The following is a 20,600-nucleotide window of genomic DNA, read 5'->3' as shown; positions in this document are numbered from 1 at the left end:
TCAATTCTTCCCTTTCGGCTTGGCAACCTTGGTTCAGATGTAGTTTGAATTTAATCTTTTCCAGACAAGCAGCTTATTGGCTCTGTTGTGGTCCTTGTGGCCAAATGCAAAGTAGAAGAGTTCATTTCCAGGGTAAGGCTGTTGGCATATGAGACCCCACCTCCCTTATGTTGAGAAGCTTGCAGGCCTTCCTTCTCCTCTTCCCATTACCTGAGCTGAGGTTTTTCTTTGTGAGGAATTATGTACTGGAGGGAGTGTGCCGTAATCGGGGGCAAGTTCTCTGCCCTGCTTGGGAAGGAGAGTAGCTACTGATTTGGTGATAGCTTTTCTTTAAAAGTCCCTCTTCTTTAAGTTGGTGGGACAGATGGTAAGCCCAGAGCTAGGATAATATTGATGTTGACTGGACTTTGGTTTTTATGTTTTGATTTTGTCTTGTCTGTTTACTTAATTGATGTATATGTGGCTGCCCAGTTCACAAGGGCAAGTCTGAGTGGCTAACCACACATTAAAAGCAATACAAAAGCCAGTAACAACAAAAATGTAAAAACCTGTAATGGTTGCCAAGAACCAACCCAATAAACACCCAACAATGACAATAACATCTCACGGCCATCTAACCTCCTGATCCCCATGCCCTGGAGCACATCCAGGTCTTCAGTGTTTTCCAAAGGTTGGCAGGGTTGGAGCCAATCTAATATCTTTATATATATTGGGGAGTTTTTTCTTCTTTTTTCTTTCTGTAGATGCCATTTAATTTGATGATGAGATTGTTAGCTGCCCAGATGTCTGGAAGAGTGTTTAGTACAGCATATGATGCTTCCTCCCCCTCTTACCCTTAACTTTGAGTTGGTTTGGGTGTTCTCCTGTCTATCTGTGTCGGTAGAAAGTATCTGGTGTGGCCCACCAAGGGGTCTTTTGTGTTAGAAACATGGCTTGAGTTTTACTAGTATGTTAGGATCAACATAACCATAATTTGCGATTGCTGTCCAATGACTTGTTTCAGCTGAGGGCCATTCCCTCTCCACTCCCCCTTGTATCCTCCTTTCCGGGTGGTGTCCTGCAGCATGCAACAGATAGCAATTAAGGAGGAAAACCATTAGGTCACTGCCACTGCTGGCTTTGTCTTGCAATCGGGCCCTTTGGAGTGATGCTCTGTTTGCCTCCCTGCATCCTGACACTTATCTTGTTCCTGCCAGAGCCTTACGTAGAGCAGGCAGGAATGATGAGGCGTGCATGGTGCCGTGTGTTCCAAGATAACAACTGTAGGTGTTCAGAAGGTTCCCAGAAGATAGAGAGGGGAAAAGCATGGAGTGTGGCTTTCATTGGAGAAGGAAGAAGGCCACTTGTCCTCAGGGAACTGTCAGGGAAACCAAGCTGGGTCCCAGGATCCTCAAGTGGCCGTGCTGAACCATGGCCTTTTCCCAGATGCACTGGGAAAAGGAGGAGGCAGGGTAATGCCCCCCCCCTTCTCATACTAGCCACATCCCACAGTATCCTCTCTTGGGATGGAAATGAAGGGGGTTGGGTACTCCTGTGGCAGGAGGGTTCTTGAAAAATCTTTTTTGTTAGCTGCCTATCTTGTTGGGGACACTCACTCAAGAGTCAGGAAAAAACAAGCACCACAGCCATGGCAAAATGACAGAAGGGCAGAAACAAAAAGTGAACAAATTGGAAAAGAGAAGGAGAAGCAGTTTCTAAAAATAGAGCAATCAAACCAACACAGGGAAGGGTTCAGAAACCCTCTGGCAGTTGCATTTAGTGGTCTGTCGGCTAAAAAAGGGGACTCATCAAGAAGGATTATGCTTACTGGGAATGGTAACTGTTCTTCACTCCTCTCCCTGAAACCCAGTCTGCTGCAAAACACTCATTTCCAACGTACTTAGAAATTCCCACATAGCCTTGGTAGAATAAATATGAACAAACAAGATTTATTTTCTAGAAAATCTCATATCTGATGCTTTCTCTGTTCCAAAGCTCATCCTATCCCTGATAGTGTCAGGCATTGCTAATTCCAAGGTGAGTAGCCATTGGATGGTAAATGCCAGCCCACCCCCACTTGCTGAATCTCCTTTAATAGATTGCTGAGGATGCAGAAAGCACAGAGATTGAAATTCAGGTAAGTATTAATCTGGGGCACTTCCAGTGGCTTTCATCCTCCTACCCTCAGAAGCATTTCCACACCATCCTGAGAATGTCCTCACTGTTTCTATCCTCACACTTAGCGTTCCCTGTTAACCAACCAGCACCTTCCCCATCTGACCAATGAGAGAAGGCAAAAATTGACAGTTAGCCCACTTTGTAATTGCCCATTTTTTTTAAGGGGGGGCGGAGAGTCACTCTGTTTAGAAAGCATGGAGAAATGGGGGGGGTCAGCTGAGGGCAGGATGAAGCAAGAATAATTCTTATCAGTGGGAAGCAACGTACTTCGCTCGTCCAGCATTAACACCACGGAAATCTCTTTGCAACATTTCCTTGTGTGTTGCAGCTGAGTCAAATGTTAATTGTCTTGGCTGCTGAAGAATTTTAAGTCATGGGAACATAAGCGGGCTCTGGTGAAAATGCCCCACATCCACTGGTTCCCAACAGCTTTATCCTCATCTGTTTTCTTTAACAGTCATTTCCTTACCAATCATTGCAGCTTAGTGTTCATTTCCCTAACCCTGTCCTTCTTACTCTGGGTGGTAAGGCCTTCCGATTAGCCCATCTTGCTGGAAGAGTGGCTGCTCAGAAACCAGCTTCCCAAGCATTCATTCTGAGGATCTTGTTAAGCAATTTTAAAAAGTGAGAAAGGTGCTCAGTGGAATATATCTACTGCATTCCTCCAGGTAAGGAAAGCCCTGCTGGATAACACCGTAAGTCCATCTATCCAGCATCCTGTATCACGCAGAGGCCAACTGGATGCACGGAGAGAACTCAGAAGTCTGGAGGATAATCACAGCACCCGTCCACTGTAGCGTCCCAGCAACCAGTATTTAAAGCATGTTGCCTGAGGTTCAGGAAGTTGTAAGCAAACATTAATATTAGTAGTCACTGATAGTCTGATACTCCATGAACCTCTCCAGTCCCTTTTTAAAACTACCCAAATTGGCTGCCATCGCCACATTGCTGGCAGTGAGTCCCACAGTTTAATTATGTCCCTGCATTTAGTTTCAACGGATGACCTCAAGTTTGAACACTGAGAAGGATAGGTGAATAGGCTTTTTTGGCCAGAGAGAAAAGGATTTTGCAGAACTACACAGAAGTAGGAGGAACGGATGCCATAGCTCCTTTTGTACAGAAATTAGTGAATTATTTTATGATTGTTGACCTGGATTCCAGCTTTCCTGATAGGTAAATAAAGAGCAGATTTTCAATAACTACTGGTGGAAGGGAGGTTAGTTTCTAGTAGCCTCAACTGGAAGCTTGGCCCCAAACCTAGATAAAAGTGAAGGCTAGGGGAAGACATACCTTGCATTTAGCCTACAGAGTGAGACACATTCCTGCCTCTGAGAGCTCCTATTTTTAGCCTCTTAGTTGGCAGGACAGGGAAAAACTGTTAAGAAAACAAAGCAAGGAAGAAGCATCATGCTCAAGCATGCTTTAAATGCCCCAAGAGTAAGGTTTTGATAAAAGAAAGGATCCTTCCTTCCTTCCTTCCTTCCTTCCATCCATCCATCCATCCATCCATCCATCCATCCATCTCAAAGTCCCACTTTTCATATATTCCCAAATTCATTCAGCCTATAACTTGTCCTCAGGAAATGGTCTCTGTTAATGACTATTGCCCAAAGGTTGACTATGTTATATCCTTTCCGAAGCTGGGAAGGGTTTACTATTGTTTTTGTAGGCTTCAGCTCTCCTTTTGCTTGTACAAACTCTTTGCCCATCCACTGAATAAGAACAAAAAAAGGTCTTGCTTATTATTTTATGTCATTCACAATTGTGTCTGCTTCCCTCCTCCAGCTTTTTAAAAGTTCCTTCCTAATTTCCTCATGGCTGTGAAAAGCAACCCAAGGCTGAAGGCAGACAAGAACTCTGTCGGCCAGTCTGGGTTTTTGAAGCTGCTTAGAAGAAATTGTGATGATGAAAGCAGAAGGGAGGTTACGCTGAAAGGACGCCAATCTCATGTTATTCATGTTATTTAGATCCTATTTACTCAACAAGCTATTCATTTTGTGACATCCCATATTCTTTCACATTGTGTATGGGAAAGTAACAAGCATCACTTCCCAATGGAAGACATTATTTATTTATGTACATTGTTTTTATTGTATTTTAATCTGTATTGATTGTGGTTTTATTGTAAACCGCCCAGAGTCGCTCTTTGAGTGAGATGCGCGGTGACTAAGTTTGAAATATAAATAAATAAATGAATGTGTGCCACCCAAGGTGCTGTTTGATGCTATCTAAGCAGCGTGTGAGGCTTCGGTTATTTGGAGTGGGTAACATGGGGAGCAGTTAACAGAGGTGAAAACTGTGTGTAAGAGAGAGGGTACACATCCTCTGTTATAAGATTCCCCACTCAGTCCAAACCAGTGTCGTCTAGGTTTGTACGGGAATTAAGCCGATTAAGGCTGGCGCTCTCCCCATCTTAGGTCAAAAGCTTTGGTGCACAGAAGCTTCTGGGCTGCCCTCCCTGCCTCTTCCAAAGAATGGTGGCAAAACAAAGGTGGCAAAGATATGAAGAAGGGTTAATTCCTCTGGCATGGAAAAAGAGTTCCTTCTCACTCTGACCTGCTCTTAGGAAGATGGCCAGCAGGTTCTCTCTTTCTGGTGTTGCTGTGTGAGAGCTATCTGGTAGCTGGTGCTCTCTTCTTCCACAAGCCGGCTCACATTTTCCACTTCTCCCTGCAGCATTTCTCATGGCCTCTTTGGCAGGATAATCTCACAAGAGAGACAGTTTATCTTCTGTAGGAAGGGAAGGGATATGGCTCTGCTCTGCACTGTTCATGTCATGGAAAATCAGTGCTTAGCTATCCTAAAGGAGAGTTTTCTTTTATGGAGTTGCCAATTTTTTTTTTTTTAAACAGATCCTGCCATAGTAAGAGACGCTGATACTTATATTATTAGGAGAATTCAGGCTGGGAGATCAAGAGATGGGAAAAGAGCTATGTTTCAAAAAATATTTTTTGAAGAGAGGATGTAAATGTTATAATAAATAAAAATGAAAAAAAGCATCACTGAGACTAAAGGCGGAGCAGTCAAGAGGCTGGTAACCTTTATTCTCAGCATCATCCTCTAATTTCAGCCTGAATTTTGGAATCCAGTTTCCTTAGAGCATGTGATACTGTGAAAAGAAACAAGGGCTTATAGGCATGCATAAAATGTAGGACTAAAAAGCAGACGCCATGCATCAGCTACACATTTGGGGCAGAACCAAAAACAACTTCCTTTTATCTTGTTTCCATGGACCCAGTTTGGGCAGAAATTAGGCAACTTATGGGGAAGACCAGTAGAGGCATAGCCAAGGATTCATTTCTAAATGCTAAGACCATCAGGATCCAGAGCATGGTTCAAGTGTTAGCACCTCCTAGGAATGGTTCAGTGTGTGTTGTGACTATATTCTAGCTCTGCTCCATTTCCTAAAAGTAGACCTTGGCTGCCAGGCTGTCCCCTCAGACACTTGAGGAATTACAGCATCTGCAAATGCCTTCAAGGACCTGCAAGATGTTCTCAAGGGGGTGGTCCATCACTTTATAGGCAGGAGATGCAACTCTAAAGATTTGCGGATGTGGGATCCTATTTGTAGTGTTGGTTGTCTGTGGGGTCGCAGAAGATGCTGCTTGAAGCAAACTATTTTGGCCTGTATGAAAAGATGAGACCTCACCTTGAAGTAGCTCATTGAAGGACAGCTTGGAAGTTGAGATGCCATAATATATAGGAAACTTGGGTGCTGGAGCAAGAATCTTCCAGACACTGATGCTTCTGTCACTTGAAAGATGCAATTTTCCACTGCATTAAGTGCCCAAAGCTGTTAGGGAAAGTGTATCCTTTTCTTCCATAGTTAAAACTTTAGCACTGCTGATATCCTTGCCTGCAATATAAAGTTGGGAGGAGAAGGATCTCTGTATGAGGCAGCTCTGCATCTTCCCCTAAGTTTGGCTTGTGACTGCAACACAGCGGGGGTTATGGCACTCTCTGTTTTACTGCTGCCCTGCAGTTTTAGCTATGAAGCTAAAAATACCCCTGTGTTGTACACTCCAAAACATCTTTTGGCTGCAGCTGTAAGAGTCCCAGGGGGTGGTTGTGAATCATGTTTTCCTTTCAGAAAAGGGTTGTGGGGAGATCCTGCTGCTTGGGCATCTTCCTTTCTGTGAAGCCCAATCTGTCTTTATGCCCTCTTGCCTCATCTCCAGGGAAGAGGCTATTTCCATTCCATGATGAAAATCAAATTAAATATGAAGAGAAAACATTGATTTTGTCATGCAGGAGGCCAAAATAATTGCATACATGCCAACCACTTGAAGTCCAATGTCCTGGTACTACGTGCTCCTAAGGCTAGGGTACACAGTTTTGGGGGGTGAGGACACCTTGGGAATGTCAGGGGCATTTAGAGGACACACTTATATATGGTTTGTTCTAAAAATAGCTGTTAGGATGGGCAGTCATCACCAAGCCCATATTTGCCAGAAAGGAAACCAACCACAGAAGGTACTTTCCGTCATCCCAGTAAGAATTCAGTGGAACCCAAAGGTACTGTTGCATTGGCGCCAGAGACTGGTGTTTTGCTTTGCTGCATGTGAGCTTATTTGTTTATTTCCTAATTAAAAGACTCATTAAAAGTCAGGTAGGGCAGGGAGCCTTAAAGGGACAATTACTGCCCATGCTGCTGGCCAAGAGCTATGGCAATTCTGCAGTGGGATGCTGCAAGGGTTACACGAGCCGAGGGTTAAGGCAGTGTTCAGTCTTAGTTCCTCTAAACTGGGGAAACACTTATGTTTCCCGCCTGGAAATGTTAGCATAAAACATGATAATAGTATTTTGATGAAAATGTCAGGGAAAGATGGAATAGGAAAATATTTTCATTTTTGATGGGCTTGAAGTAAGGAGGCTAGTGCCTCAAAGCACAGGGCCAGGCTGTCTGACAACTTAGGGAAAATCAGGAAAAGGGTCAGGCGAGAAGCTTGGCCAATCCTTGGATGATTAGCCTCTAGATCAGTGTTTCTCAACCTTGACAACTTTAAGATGTGTGGACTTCAACTCCCAGGGTTCCCCAGCCAGCTGGCTAGGGAACCCTGGGAGTTGAAGTCCACACATCTTAAAGTTGTCAAGGTTGAGAAACACTGATCTAGATAAGAGCCAACCTGTTGGATCTGACCATCCAGTCCAGCGCTTTTTCTCCAGCAGGGAAAGCAACCAGCTGTTCCAGAGAATCCACAGCATAGAAGAATGGCTTCACTCATATTTGTTGTCACCCTAGTATCTTCTAGTACTTCTTCTTCTAGTACTACAACTTCTAGTATCCTCAGGATAGATTCTGCTTCACTAACTTAGCTAGGTCTTCTTCCTTACAGCCGTGTTCTGGGAGCTGATGTCTACCCAGCTTAAAGTTGTTGAGGTTGCAAAGCACTGCCTTACAGTAATAAGAATTATTTGGTGCATCAGAATTAATGTTTAGCCACTGAATCCAAAGATATTCCAAACTGTTATTTCATTTAGCATTTAAAGCCGCACTTCGGGGCTTTGGCCCAGATTAGGCAACCTGTTGTCCTCTAGATGCTTTGAACCTACAATTCCCACAGTCCTTTGTATTGGCTATGGTATTTGGGCTGATGGGAGTGGAGTTCCAAAGCATCAGGAAAGCGGGTGCTTGCCTGCTCCAGTCCTGGGCATTCAGTAGGAGTTATATCAAGTATGGGTGTTCAATGTTTTTCCTGAAATTCTACAGAATTCAACAGCTCTGCTCCTTCAACAGCTCTGCTCCTTCCCTTTACTGCTCCTTCCAGTTTCCATGAAAACCATCAACCAGTTTATGGAAAGCTGAAGTGTGGAAGAAGCTTGGCCTGCACATGTGGTAAGAGGTATCATTCATTTGGCCATCAGCTCAGGAAATGGTTATAATGGATGTCAGACTTGTGCCGCAAGATTTCATGGAGGTCCTGCATTCCTGGGCAACTACAGCTTCAAAATTCAACTGATGGAATAAGGAGTAAACTATATATTCAATCAAAGGTATACAATCTAAGAGCCACAGATGACCCCTAAAAGCCTTAGATATAGCATCTGAAGTCATTCAAAATGCTGCTGCCATATTGTATTTTTAATGGGGCAGAAAGAGAAAGCCATTAGATGGCAAGCAGTCAAGTTTACTGGCTGGCTGTATTCACACAGCATGATTAATCTGATTACTGAATTAACCCATCTTTTGGATTTGCAAGTTAACAGCAAACCATAAACTAAATGGGTTGTGTTTGCTAAACCGGGAGAAGAAAAAAGATGGAAACTAAAAAAAACTTTGCACCTTTGTGCAAATACCGCTCCCTAGGTTTGGCTAAAGGAGGTATTCAGTGCTACCAGATCTGGGCAGCAAAGATCTGGAGGACCACTAGATGGCAACTGAAAGGTGGAGAAACCAATTATTTGCTGCCATCTAGCAGTCATCAGATGTTTGTAGCCCAGATCTGGTAGCCCTAGTGTTCACACAACACATTTTACTGTATCAGTTCAGGACCTAATGACTGTATTCAAGCATTATCAAGCTCTGTTAATTCTTACGTGGCTTAACAGGTGATGCAAGCCCAACCTATTAGTGAGTTTATGATTCAGTGCACTGTGCCTATCTAGAAAATGGGTTTGTACAAGAGCCATGTAGGTTTTGCAAACAGAGCCGCTGTCTGATTTAATTTATACTTTAAAGTAAATTACAAGTAGTCCCCAGGTTAAGAATGCCCGGTTTACAGACTACCCATAGTTAAGAATGGAGCCTATTGTAACAAAAGTTGAGTTAAATACACAATGGTTCGAGTTAATTACACAATATGTACTACTTATACAGTGTTATACAATAATACTGTTCCAGTTTACATGCAGATTCAACTTAAGGACAGACCTTGGGAACAGAACTTGTTCTTAAACTGGGGACTACCTGTAATTCTTTTCCCCTCATCCATTTGTTAGACTATGGCCTCGGATGCTGTTCAAAGGCCAAATGCAACTCTCACAGATTGTTGTAGTTTAGCTCTAAGTTGCAGACAAAGTCATCCAGCCCTACATGGCATGGGACCAAGTTGTCTGAGGGACTGCCTCTTCCCAATCACATCTACCCGTCCCATCAGGTCCAGCAGGAGGGGTATGTTGGGGGTCCCAACTGCTAAGGAGCTCCATCTGGTGGGACCCAGGCAGCGTGCATTTTCTGCTGTGGCCCCCACCCTCTGGAACATGATTCCCCCCAAGGTGCGGTTCACCCCATCCCTGTTAGCCTTCCGGAAAGCCCTTAAAACATGTTTTTTCCAGCCACCTTGGGGATCTCATGGGGAGCCTGTGAGGTGGTTTTACTACGTTAGGTGATGGTTATTCTCCTGCAAACTTGGTTTTTTTTAAGTTTTCATTTTTTTATTTGTGTTTAGTGTTTTAATTATCCTTATATTGTTTCAGTTGTTATTGTGGTTGCACGCTGCCCAGAGTCACATTCTGTGAGATGGGCAGTTATATAAATGTGCTAAATAAATAAATAACATCCACCAATGTTTCCTTTCCTAAATTTAAAGGCTCTTATCAGTTGCAGAGGGAATTTTTTCCTGAAACCTTGGTGGCATTCCAGGCTCATCAGTTAGGCAGTTAGTCAAGTAGGAATGAGAGGGGCCCTCAGAGGCATCAGAAAGATTCTGATTCAAGGCCACTCTTCCTCATCTGTTATTGCTAAGGGGGCTCTGTAAACTGAAGTCCTAGGGCTAAGCTGGGGACTTTATTGGAAAACAGCTGAGCGAGATAACACACTGTTCAGACTGGCTTGCAGCCAAATGCCTTTCACTGGTTAAAATAGTCAAGAGGCAATTTTTCAGAGTCATTTATATTTGGGTAAGACCTTGATGGCAGAGAAGCAACAGACACATTTGGTGCTGCATAATCGAAAAAATGAAATAATAACAGCAGCATGGTCCAAGATCCAATTTTCGGAGAAGAGATGTGGCTTGTTTTCTTCTGTTAAAAAAGGTCTGTTCATAACAGCATCAGCCTCTTGAATACTGAGTTCTTTATAATGACCATCTCATGAACTCTCATCAGCACCAAGGTTCCATTTTGGAAAGTGCTTGTACAGGGTGATTTGACGAAGTGCACCAACACTGCTCAAATTTACACTGTACCTGGGCCCACTCCAAAGGAGGAGAAGGGCTTGATTCTCATTTTCCGGGATGTGTGCACTAGAGCTGAAATGCACCATCTATGAGGAGACAGGCAGAAAAATAACTCTGAAAGAACCAAGCAAGCGAGTGAGTGAGTGAGTGAGTGAGTAACGGGTCAGGAAAAGGTTTATCTCTGAAACAGTATCACTTCTTCACCCTCAGTGCCTTTTCTGCCTCTAAATGTCTGCAGAACACTGAAATGCTGATGCCTTGAAACCTCATGATTCACCCTTGCTGGAAAGCTTTTCAGATTGCATTCATGTAAAACTCTTAACCTCATTACAGAATTAACAATGGGCTCACATGCATACATTTACCCATAGCCTAACCAATGAAATTCACATGACATTCTAAGCCACATAAATAAATAAATAAATAAATAAATAAATAAATAAATAAGCAAGCTAGTATTAATCAAGGTAGTGTTGTATGAATGAACTGCTATAGTACACCTTTACTAAGTGTGTTGCAGGAACACAACTAGTTTCACTCTACCTGTTTGTCTTCATCCTCCAGTGAAACAATTCAAACCACAATGGCTACTATTCAACTCTTATTAGCTCTTGTTTCTCAAATAAATTAATTCTTATTAGCTCTTGTTTCTTCTTCTTTCGTCCAGTTACATCTGCCTGTCCTATTAGAGCCAAGTGGGCAAGCTTGAGTTCCCGTCCTTAAAATTATATCATCTTGTGGGATTTTGGAGACATGCCTTTTCTGTGACCAGCCCTGCCTGTGGGATGATATCCCCACCAAAGTCCACATGTCCCCTGACTTTGTTGTCCTTCAGAAAAGCACTTAAAAGGTGGCTGTTTCAGGTGAGGGCAATTTGGTATCCTGCACTAATACTGGTATTTTTATTCTTTGATGCTGTATAGTGTTTTCTTCCCAGTATAGTAATATATATTATCCTTACTGCCCTTATTGTTTATTCTATTTGTGTTTTTAATGTTGTATGCTGCCTAGAGTCCCTTGGAGAATTGAGGCAGCTTATTAATGGAATAAACAAATAAATAATTAAATTCCACATGCTGTTATTTCTCCAGCTCCCCAAATTTAGATTGCAAGCACCATGGAGTGGATTTGATCCCCCCCCCTTGCTTATGAATGTCTGAATCCGCATAAGTTGATGGTGTTAAGTTAATATTAACAACTGTTCATATTATAGCTAGCGGGATTCATGTCTGCAGGATGCACGTCTCTAGGAATGCTGCACTTGGTGGGTGAATATTTTACAGATCTTCCTCTATAGGCAAAGCTCATAGTGGTGTCTTGAAAGGCTCAAAGAGTTCCTGGTTGGATTAAGGTCTTCTAAATGAGGTATGGATTGCTTAAACATGCTCTTTCCTCTTTCAGCTCAACACTCCACCATGAAAAGCAGTTTTGGAGCTTTCAGCTAGTGCTTCAAATATTCCACATCTAAACTGCCAGCAACCCCCTGGCAGTCCTTAGGGGAAACTGGAGCCCTGGATTTCCTGAAAATGGCATGTCACAGCGCAAGCCGCTGCTATGGATGCAAAAGTTGTTTCTCCAATGTTGACTCTGGGCAAGATTTGGGCCTGACAGAGGCCCTTTCTGCAGCAGCAGCAGCAGCAGCAGCAGCAGCAGCAGCCTGGTGTCATCTGAGCAGGAGACGGCTGGCATTCTCTGGGTGGCTTCAATTCTTTCCAGAGCAAGGGTCTCGCTTTGTACAGGGTAAGGCAACATGACACCCTGGAAGCAAAGTACAGAAAGGAGCACTGAGACCTTGAGCTGTGTGTGGTGGTATTCATACAAAATGTTTAACCAGAGCAGGTAAAGACCTGCCACATACAACATATTATGCTTGGTTACTGGTAGTGGGCTAAGTGAATCCAGCCTATATAGTTAGTTTACAGCTCCATGGATTGTTCAAACCAAAATAATAAGTTAATTGAAAAACCAGGTTGGCAAATGTAGCCTTTGACCCTGTCTACATGATACAGTTGACCTACTGTGCCCTTTCCCTAGTCAGTTGACTCACCTTTCTGTGCTGGCACCAAAGATCATCACAGATAACACAGTCAGTCAGTTGATGGCCATATTTTCAATCCATGAGGCCACCAAAAGCTGTTACTTCTCTCCTCACTTTCTGCTTTTTACAATTCTCTCCAGAATGAAATCAATAAATTATTACTGCTGTTGTTTTAAAATGTACAGCTGCTGGCAGGTGTGGGGGTATATCTGCTTACCTGATTGTTGTCCCTTTCCCATGTATTGTGTTGCTGTGAGGGAGGGTTAAAAACTGAAACAGAAACTAAGATGGAATGGCTAGAGAAGTCCCATCTAGGGAGATATTCACAGGGTTCTTTTAGGACTTCATAGTGATCACATATATTGGAAGGGAAAGTTAACCCCAATTACATAGTTTTCATGAAATTGGGGGGAGTTACTTCTCTAGGGAACAGTGTTAGTTTAGTCCAAACAAATGGTTAAATCTAAACCCCTCTGAATGATAATAGGCTGGATTTGGAATTTACATAACATACCTTCCCTCTTATCTTTTTAAACATGCCATGTAATCAGGACCACTGACTCTATATGGCATCTACAAATATTTTAAAAATACCTACACTTCTTCAAGACACTTCTTCAAGACACTTCTACACTGTCTTGAATAATATTTGACAATGGATGGTCTGGGAGAAGGCTCCAATTGTTCTTGGCAACTGGAGTTTATCACTGTTCCCTGCATTTGGTGATTGCAATGATGGTCTTCCTCTGAGCTATAGGCGATCTGCTCTTGGATCCCACTGCATGTAACACGCATAGTATAATCAAAGTCTTAAACTACTCTAGGTACCTATGAAACCCAGTCCACAATAAATGATCAATATTATCTCATTATGATAACAATTTTCATACATAGTTATGGCCTTTCAGATAGTGCTGACATACAGTTCTCAAGAGCCCAAGCCAATATGGACAAAGAATGTTGGGAGTTGTAGTTCAGCAACATTTGGAAAGCCTCAGTTTTCGGCTCATGGTCAAGAAATTATTTGTAGAAAATCAGTCCAGGTTGTGTCCTTCCTTCCATTTTAGGAGAAGGCATAGAATGCCATGTTCTTTTTTCTTTTATTTTGGGAGCTAAGGTGGCTATGCAGATGAGAATATGATATGATTGAAACTTAGAAGGCTAGAAGTTGTGGGTAGCATTTTGAATCTAGGGGACAAAACCAAATATAGTATAGAGAACAAGCTTCTAAAGGTGGAGAGAAAGGAGACATTATAGCAGTTTACAAATTACCCACATTATAGACAAAACAGATTCAGAGCTTTTCTGCACTAGCATACTTTAACAGAACCTGGACCTTAGTGTACTGGTAGATAGAGCTGAGAGCACAACAGTGAATCGTCCTTCTGATAATCTTTGCTGTTATATTTATGTTTTGTAGTTAGCGTGTTTTATGGTATGGAAATTAGCAAGATCAAACTTCATCATGGCCTAGGAAAAAGTCAAGGCCAGCATCATGGGGATAGGAGGATATTCGGTCATTCCCGTGATTCTGTAATAAAAAATGAAGGACACAGAAGTAGATTTATTTCCTTTTCTCACACTAGTAGAACTTTGGGTCATTCAAATAAGTTAATGGTGGAAGATACAAGATAAATAAAAGGAATAGCTGTAAATAACACATAATTAAATTGAAGATTTTTCTGCCACAACATGAGGCAATAACTGAGCATAGATGACTTTAAAGGGAATGAGACAAATTCATGGAGGATAAGGGTTTTCTCAGTGGCTATTAGCTGGGATGGAAATTTGCAACTTACAGGTTCAGAGGGAGCCTGTGACTGAATTGCTAAAAGGGGAGAATAGTTTCTGGTTGGCCATTGGGAAAAATAAGATGCTGGGTTCATGGCTGCATTCATCCAATGTGATTAACTAAAACCCTAGCAGATGCATTTGAGCATACTAAATTTGGTTAGTGTTAGCCTTGGGCAGTGTTTCTGTGGACTCACATGTTGTGCAGACCCAACTTGTTTGATTACTTTATGGATCAATGTATTGTTGGAATCCAGAAAATGAGTTAATTTGATAAGCATCATTTGATAAGATGTATTATGTGAATACATCTATGAGTCATAAGTCTAATCCAACATGGCACTTATGTTCTTGAAGTGATGTTCTCTGCTCACAATTTTATTCAGTGGTGAATGGTAAAAATATACTGTAATAATGCCATGGCTCAGTATCCAGAAGTCTGAAATTCCCACCAATGGGAATATGGCCAACCCCCAAGTTCCACATAGTTCCTGTGATATAGATGGAAAATGAGCCTCATAATGGCTTTAGTTGCATTATTTCTAAGCCAGAAATAAGTCACCTCAGTTGCTGAACAGGGACAATGTCATGTGATCACAGGCATGGAGATGATCCTGGAATAGTGCAAACATTATGCGTGCAACTGCATTACCTGAAGATAGATGGTGGCCCTCTCATTCTTTTTCTCCCACTGATCAAGTAAACATTGTAGGTCATTTAACTATGATGAAATCCAGGGAAACCAATGGCAGGGATGGGCTTACAGAAGATAGAGGGCTGGGATATCTGTACATGTTAGAGCTCCTATTCTCACACTAACAGGAACAGAATCAGAGGTGCAAAATACTGTAGATATCATGTGACTCCCTAAAGAATGGCTGGCTAGGGAATTCTGGGAGCTGAAGTCCACACATCTTAAAGTTCCCAAGGTTGAGAAACACTGCACTAAAGTTATGTAGACATTTTTCCCCCTTGCAGCCTCTGGAACTATCTCTTCAAATGCGTGTACAAGGACACTTTTCTTATTTCTTTCAAATCTCTCCTTCAAATCCATCTTTTCCAGATATCTTGGGCATGGTTCCAAGAATAGCAAATTTTTGGTGGTCAAAGGCCATCCTTAACAGCTTGGGGGAGAAAGGGTTAAGGGCCAGAAAGTGGATGGGGTCACATACAAGTGGCAAGGTCTTGGAAAATTTTGTAGGGTTTCTTTGTTTTTTTTAGCTACAATATGCCTGTTTGAGGCATCTGTTTGCATCCGTTTCCCACTTCAAAAGGCAGGAAATTATGCTGTCTGTTTTCAGGAGCCAGTCAGAAAGCTACAAGGACTGCAAAAAGGGGGCTTGGGGCCACAGGTTGCTCACCCCTGCCTTAATTCCATCACCCTATTATACTTATGTGTGCCTGACACAGCTATATTTATACAGATGGGGCATATTACCACTTTTTAAGCACAATATTGATGACTTAACGTGAGTGATTGTATTGTCATCAGGTATTGTCATTTCTCCCCTCCACCATCAGCCCACGAGGATTCCTTTTCTTGTGCTTCCTCCTATTCTTAGAGGGTTTCCTTATCCTTTTCCTCTGAGATTCTCCTTAGGTCTATGAATCCGGCAGCTGCTGCCTTAAGAAGGCTATCAAGTGTTTCTATACTGGCCAATTTCCTTGCATTTCTCTTGCATTGTGAAATGGGAAGATGGCAGGAGATTGATATATAGCCACTGAAACATTGGATCCTCTCATGCTGGTTCATCAAACCTCCATAGGATAATTCATATGTGTGCCTAGCCATGGGTACCAGCTCAAGACTGGCCCTGCCTGCATGTTCACACTAGCCATAGGCACCCCCATGCATGACGTGATTGCTTTCTGCACCATGCAGAGAGGGCTCCCATGTCACTACTGGGCACCTGTCTTTATACAAAGCATTTAATCAAGCCATTTAAAGATGCAGCAGTTGCATTTGTACAACATACTAAGCTTGATTAGTGTTAATTATGGATAGGTTAGGGCTTAGTGCACTGTGTGAACCTAGTCCATTTGGTTTGTTTAGGATTCAATGTACTGGGTGAGCTGAGAAAATAGGTTAACTCTAATTAAACTAAGTGTATTGTGCAAACATTGACAGGGTGCATGAACCCTCCACTTTTACATGTGAATCATCTAACAAAGGACTCCCCTTATGGGAAGTATTTGCTCCTCTTCTCCAGGAGCCCTTCCTCATAGTTTCTTTATCTTCTTTATCCAGCCTTCCTGGATTATACTGTATAACATTGCACAGGTAGGCCTTCCACAAACAAATAACATGCCATAAGTGGGCATTCTCAGAAGTTATTTGAATACCGCTCAGGCCTACTCATGAGAACAGTATCCCCTGCTTGATGATAACCCACTGATAGGCACACTCCTCCAGGAGGTCCGACTAATCCTCCAACACATTCCTGGAGTTTGATTACAAATGCTTGACCTCCAGATGGGGCCATGGCCAATCCCTTCCTCCTCCTCCTCCTCCTCCTGTCTTTTTCCTCCTTGTCTTTCTTCCTGCTCTTGCTGTCAGATCCTTCTGCCTCTTTTCTAAGATGCCAGCCAGGGTTCTTAGGGCCTGCCCCAAGGGACATCTGCAGGATTAATTCTGCATAAGACAATGGCAGGTTGCAATGTGGGTCTTTTTTTTTTTAAGTCATAACAGAGCTTATGTTTGCTAAAGAGCCATGCCCTTAACTCTTTTGCTAAATCCAGGAGGTCACCCAGGCTAGAAGTTAAGTATGGTACAATCAGATGCACATACTCAAACATCATAGCAATGCTTAAAAACATTATGGTCGTGCAAAATAAGATGTGTGGAGATCTAGCAAGCATTCCCCTCCTGCAACCCATGTGTATCTAAAGGAATCCCTTTCCACAACAACTCCTCATTCTTTCACTTCCCTATTTCTGGAGCTAAGTTGGATGTGTTGCTAAACATGTTTGATGTCCAGCAATTCTTTTCTTTGTGGCTAAAAGGAACTTCCCCACCCCTACTGACAAGCATTTATTGAAGATGAAGAGTGGTTAATGGAAAGGCATCTGTGGCAGGGGATGAAGCAGACATGGGGGCAGAGAGGCAAGACCTGTGGGGTAATTGAATATGTCCCACCCTTACAGAAGGAAACAGTTGGCTTCCTTCATCCCAGCATGAATGGGTGGGTCACAGAGGAAGGGGGATCTACACCAATCTAACAACAGGATGCTATTGTCTATAGTCAGGACCTCTGTTGCAATTCGTTTGTTCTGACAAAGATGTTCAACTGATGAAATTAAACCAGGTATTTAGGAGACTGATCTACCCACCAGTGAGATCAATATACAAATGAATAGAGCCAGATCATTTCCCCGGGATGGCCTATGAAAAGACAGGCCTCAAAAACAGAACAACAGACCATCACTGGTTATCAGCCATAGATCATAGTTCACCAACTCAAACACATTATTAATAAGCTATAAACCATACCGGACAATGGCACGGCACTTTCTCAGGCACTTGGTAGCAGGCCCATACTTGCATACAGACAACCACTCAACCAGAAGTAGATTCTCACAAGTAACTAGAAACAACAGGACAATGATGCTAATGTGAGAACCAGACCCTGCAACAAGCCCAGATGTCTACTTTGCCCACATTTACACCAACACCACCATCACAGGCTCCGGGAGGTTCACACACAAGGCTAGAGGTGCCTTAACATGCTCTTCCTCTAATGTAACATATGCTATCATCTGCCAGTAATGCCCCTGTGGATTCTATTACAACATACAGGCCAGACTTTGTGCAAAAGAACTAATGGATACAAATTTGACATCAGGACTCAAAATAAAAACAAAGTAATAACAGAACATTTTAACTTCCCAGAATATTCTATTATAGATCTCAAAGTAGCAGTTTGGAACAAACAAACAAGATCAGCACAATTGAGCATGAGACAGCTGAGCTTATATATGTCAAAAGATTTCAGGAATCTCAGAAAAGCTGGCTTTTAACATATTACAATTGTTAGTTGATAACATACCTATAATTTGACCCCCATACAATCTCCATTGCATAACTACTCTGTATTCCCCCTCTTCCCACCTCCACCCTCCCCACCTCATCCTAAAGTAGTTAAGCCATTCTATGCATCTGATGAAATGAGCTGCAGTTCATGAAAGCTTATGCCTTTTAATAAAATGTTTAGCCTTAAAAAGTGCAACCAGACTGTTTTTAATTTTTGGTAACTATAGATTAACATGGCTGTCCTTCTACAACAGTGCTACAATTTATCTTTACAGTTTTATTGTTTTGTATTGCTTTGATTTCATTATGTGCTGTAGCAAATGGCCAGTTAATTGAAAAATGGTCTGATGCATCAGCTCCTCTGACTGGTAACAGCAGGGCATGTTCATCCTCAAAATGTGAAGGACTATGTAAGAGTTAAGAGTATACACTGGGAGGGAGAGAAGAGGGAGAGAGGGAAGGAAAAAGAATGAAGAATGAAGGAATCTGGGGATAGAGAAAATTATTTTAGCAATGGGATATGTCAGGCTGCCTAGCAATGGGAGGCTCTGGAAAGATAGTGTCTGTTGGGTGTTCCCATGAGGGATATGTGAAATGGGGAGAGGAGATAATAATAATAATAATAATAATAATAATAATAATAATAATAATAATAGCCCAACTCTCAACGACTCTGACTCACAACTATCAATCAAAGAAATTATATTTTAAAAAAATGGCAAGCACAATGAGGTGAGGGGTCTCCCTCTCCCTCGCTGAAGACCTGGGTGAAGAGCAGAGTGGGGGCCATCTGGATCTCAGAGGGCCGACACTGCTACAGAGAAGTAAAATAGAAAGCTTCCTGGAAAATGGGACTTTAGTGTGTGTGCTGGTATCTCTCCGAAGAAAATGAAGAAAGGAAAGACTGCATACGAAGATGAAAAGGAGGAGTGAGAGGTTGTGTGTACAACTGTGCATATAAACAGGGGACCAGATAAAAGCAACATAAGGCTTTTACAAGTTGCTATGGTGGAGGGTGAAGAATGCAAAGTCTGTGCACTGGAGCCACAGCAGATTATTTCAAAAGGAAGAGGGTGGAAGGTCTCCAGGCTAGGCCAGCCTCAAGTCCAGTTGAACAAACATAACTGTTGGAGGCTTATCCAAAAAGACAAAGTACTTGCCAGCTTGAAAGGCCATTTCACCCAATCCTAACCATTTCCCCAGTAGCAAGGAGTCAAATGAAAAGGTGACATTTCTATTGAGAAGAGCAGCAGCAGCAGCTTGTCCATATCACCCATCATGTCTTAAAATATCATGCTGAAAACATTTCAATGGGGAGGGGAGTGAGAAAGAGGGACAAACATTTCCTAGCCCAGAGCTCAGAAACCTGGGATGGAGCCAAGAATATGAGCCAGACAAATGTCTATGAGTAGAAGGTCCAGCAGATGCAAGTCCCAGCTGCTTGGTCTATTCCCCTTTCTAAGAAAATCCAGAGCAGCAATTGGAGGAGACACTTTCTTTCACCAAGAGAGAACTAGATACTTCAAAACAAAATCATAAAATTGGAAGCTAAAGAAAAACACTGTAGATAGGAAATTTGTTGCTCCTAATTAGGGCTACCAGATCTGAACTTCAAAAATACAGAAAACTCAAAAAATCCTCTTTGTTGCCATCTAGTGGTCACCTGGATTTTTGCAGCTCAGATTTGGCAACCTTACCTTTGATAGGAACCATTCAGCCTCCGTTTGAAAACCTTCAAGAATACTCCACATTTTGTCCCAGTTTATTCAGCAATCAAGCAGTTTGCAAAATCAGAAACAAAATCATGTAACTGAACCTCTTTTCATATCTTAAGTCCCAATAATCATTCTCTGTCTCAACAAAGAACTTGAGTCTCACTGTGATAGAAATTAACAGCTCACTTTTTCTGAGAATATTTATATGTTCATGGGCATGTAGTTATTCTATTTATAGTTTGCAGTAAGTTCTAAAGTTTTAATTAAAGTTTGTATGACTCATGACTTGTGTCACCTTAGACAACTTCTGAATCCCACCCATCCAGAACCACTGCTGTGCAGAATTTTTTACAACTTGGAACTCTCTAAATAGAATTGCTCAGCTAGCAAAATGCTGTCTCTGTAAGCAAGTTACAATTAAAATTTATATTGATCATTCTCCTGATAGAGAAATGTGTTCTGCCACCTATGAGTTTGCTAGTTATGTTCCAAATGAATGCATTACAGATTCTCTGTTATTTCTGCTGAAAAGCAGTTTCATGTGGCCATTTTTATGTTTTTATTTCTTTGGATGGAGCAACACTATTTTGTCTATTCCTATGGCTATTTTATCTACTTCTCAGGCTACTTTTGAGTGTTGCCAGTGACAGCCTCTTGCTGCCAGAACTACTGTTTCCTTGAGTATTTGTCAGTTTGGAAGATATTGTAGCTGGGCTGCAATTAACAAAAGTTCGGTCTATATTCCCTTCTAG

The 20,600-nt window shown here is 42.1% G+C and overlaps 1 long non-coding RNA gene across 3 annotated transcripts in view; it reads left to right on the top strand.

Moving 5' to 3' along the window:
* Positions 1-20,128, top strand: part of LOC148214371 (uncharacterized) — a 30,394-nt gene extending 10,266 nt beyond the window's left edge. The window contains exons 1-4 of one of the 3 annotated variants that reach the window (XR_015798172.1): positions 4,492-6,672; positions 7,926-8,151; positions 10,942-11,137; positions 11,676-20,128. This is a non-coding gene — a long non-coding RNA (uncharacterized LOC148214371). Of the gene's footprint in view, positions 1-4,491; positions 6,673-7,894; positions 8,152-10,941; positions 11,138-11,675 lie in introns of those variants that run through there. The other 2 variants (XR_015798173.1, XR_015798174.1) reach the window with 2 other exon arrangements.
* Positions 20,129-20,600: the final 472 nt, after the last annotated feature.

The sequence above is a fragment of the Python bivittatus genome, unplaced genomic scaffold, assembly GCF_059951505.1.
Source record: "Python bivittatus isolate LINGU-HERP-01145 unplaced genomic scaffold, Pbiv_v1 ctg000690_np1212, whole genome shotgun sequence".
In the NCBI taxonomy this organism is placed as follows: domain Eukaryota; kingdom Metazoa; phylum Chordata; class Lepidosauria; order Squamata; family Pythonidae; genus Python; species Python bivittatus.
The sequence above is the reverse complement of the archived record's forward strand: the minus strand, read 5'-3'. Positions and strand labels throughout refer to the sequence as shown.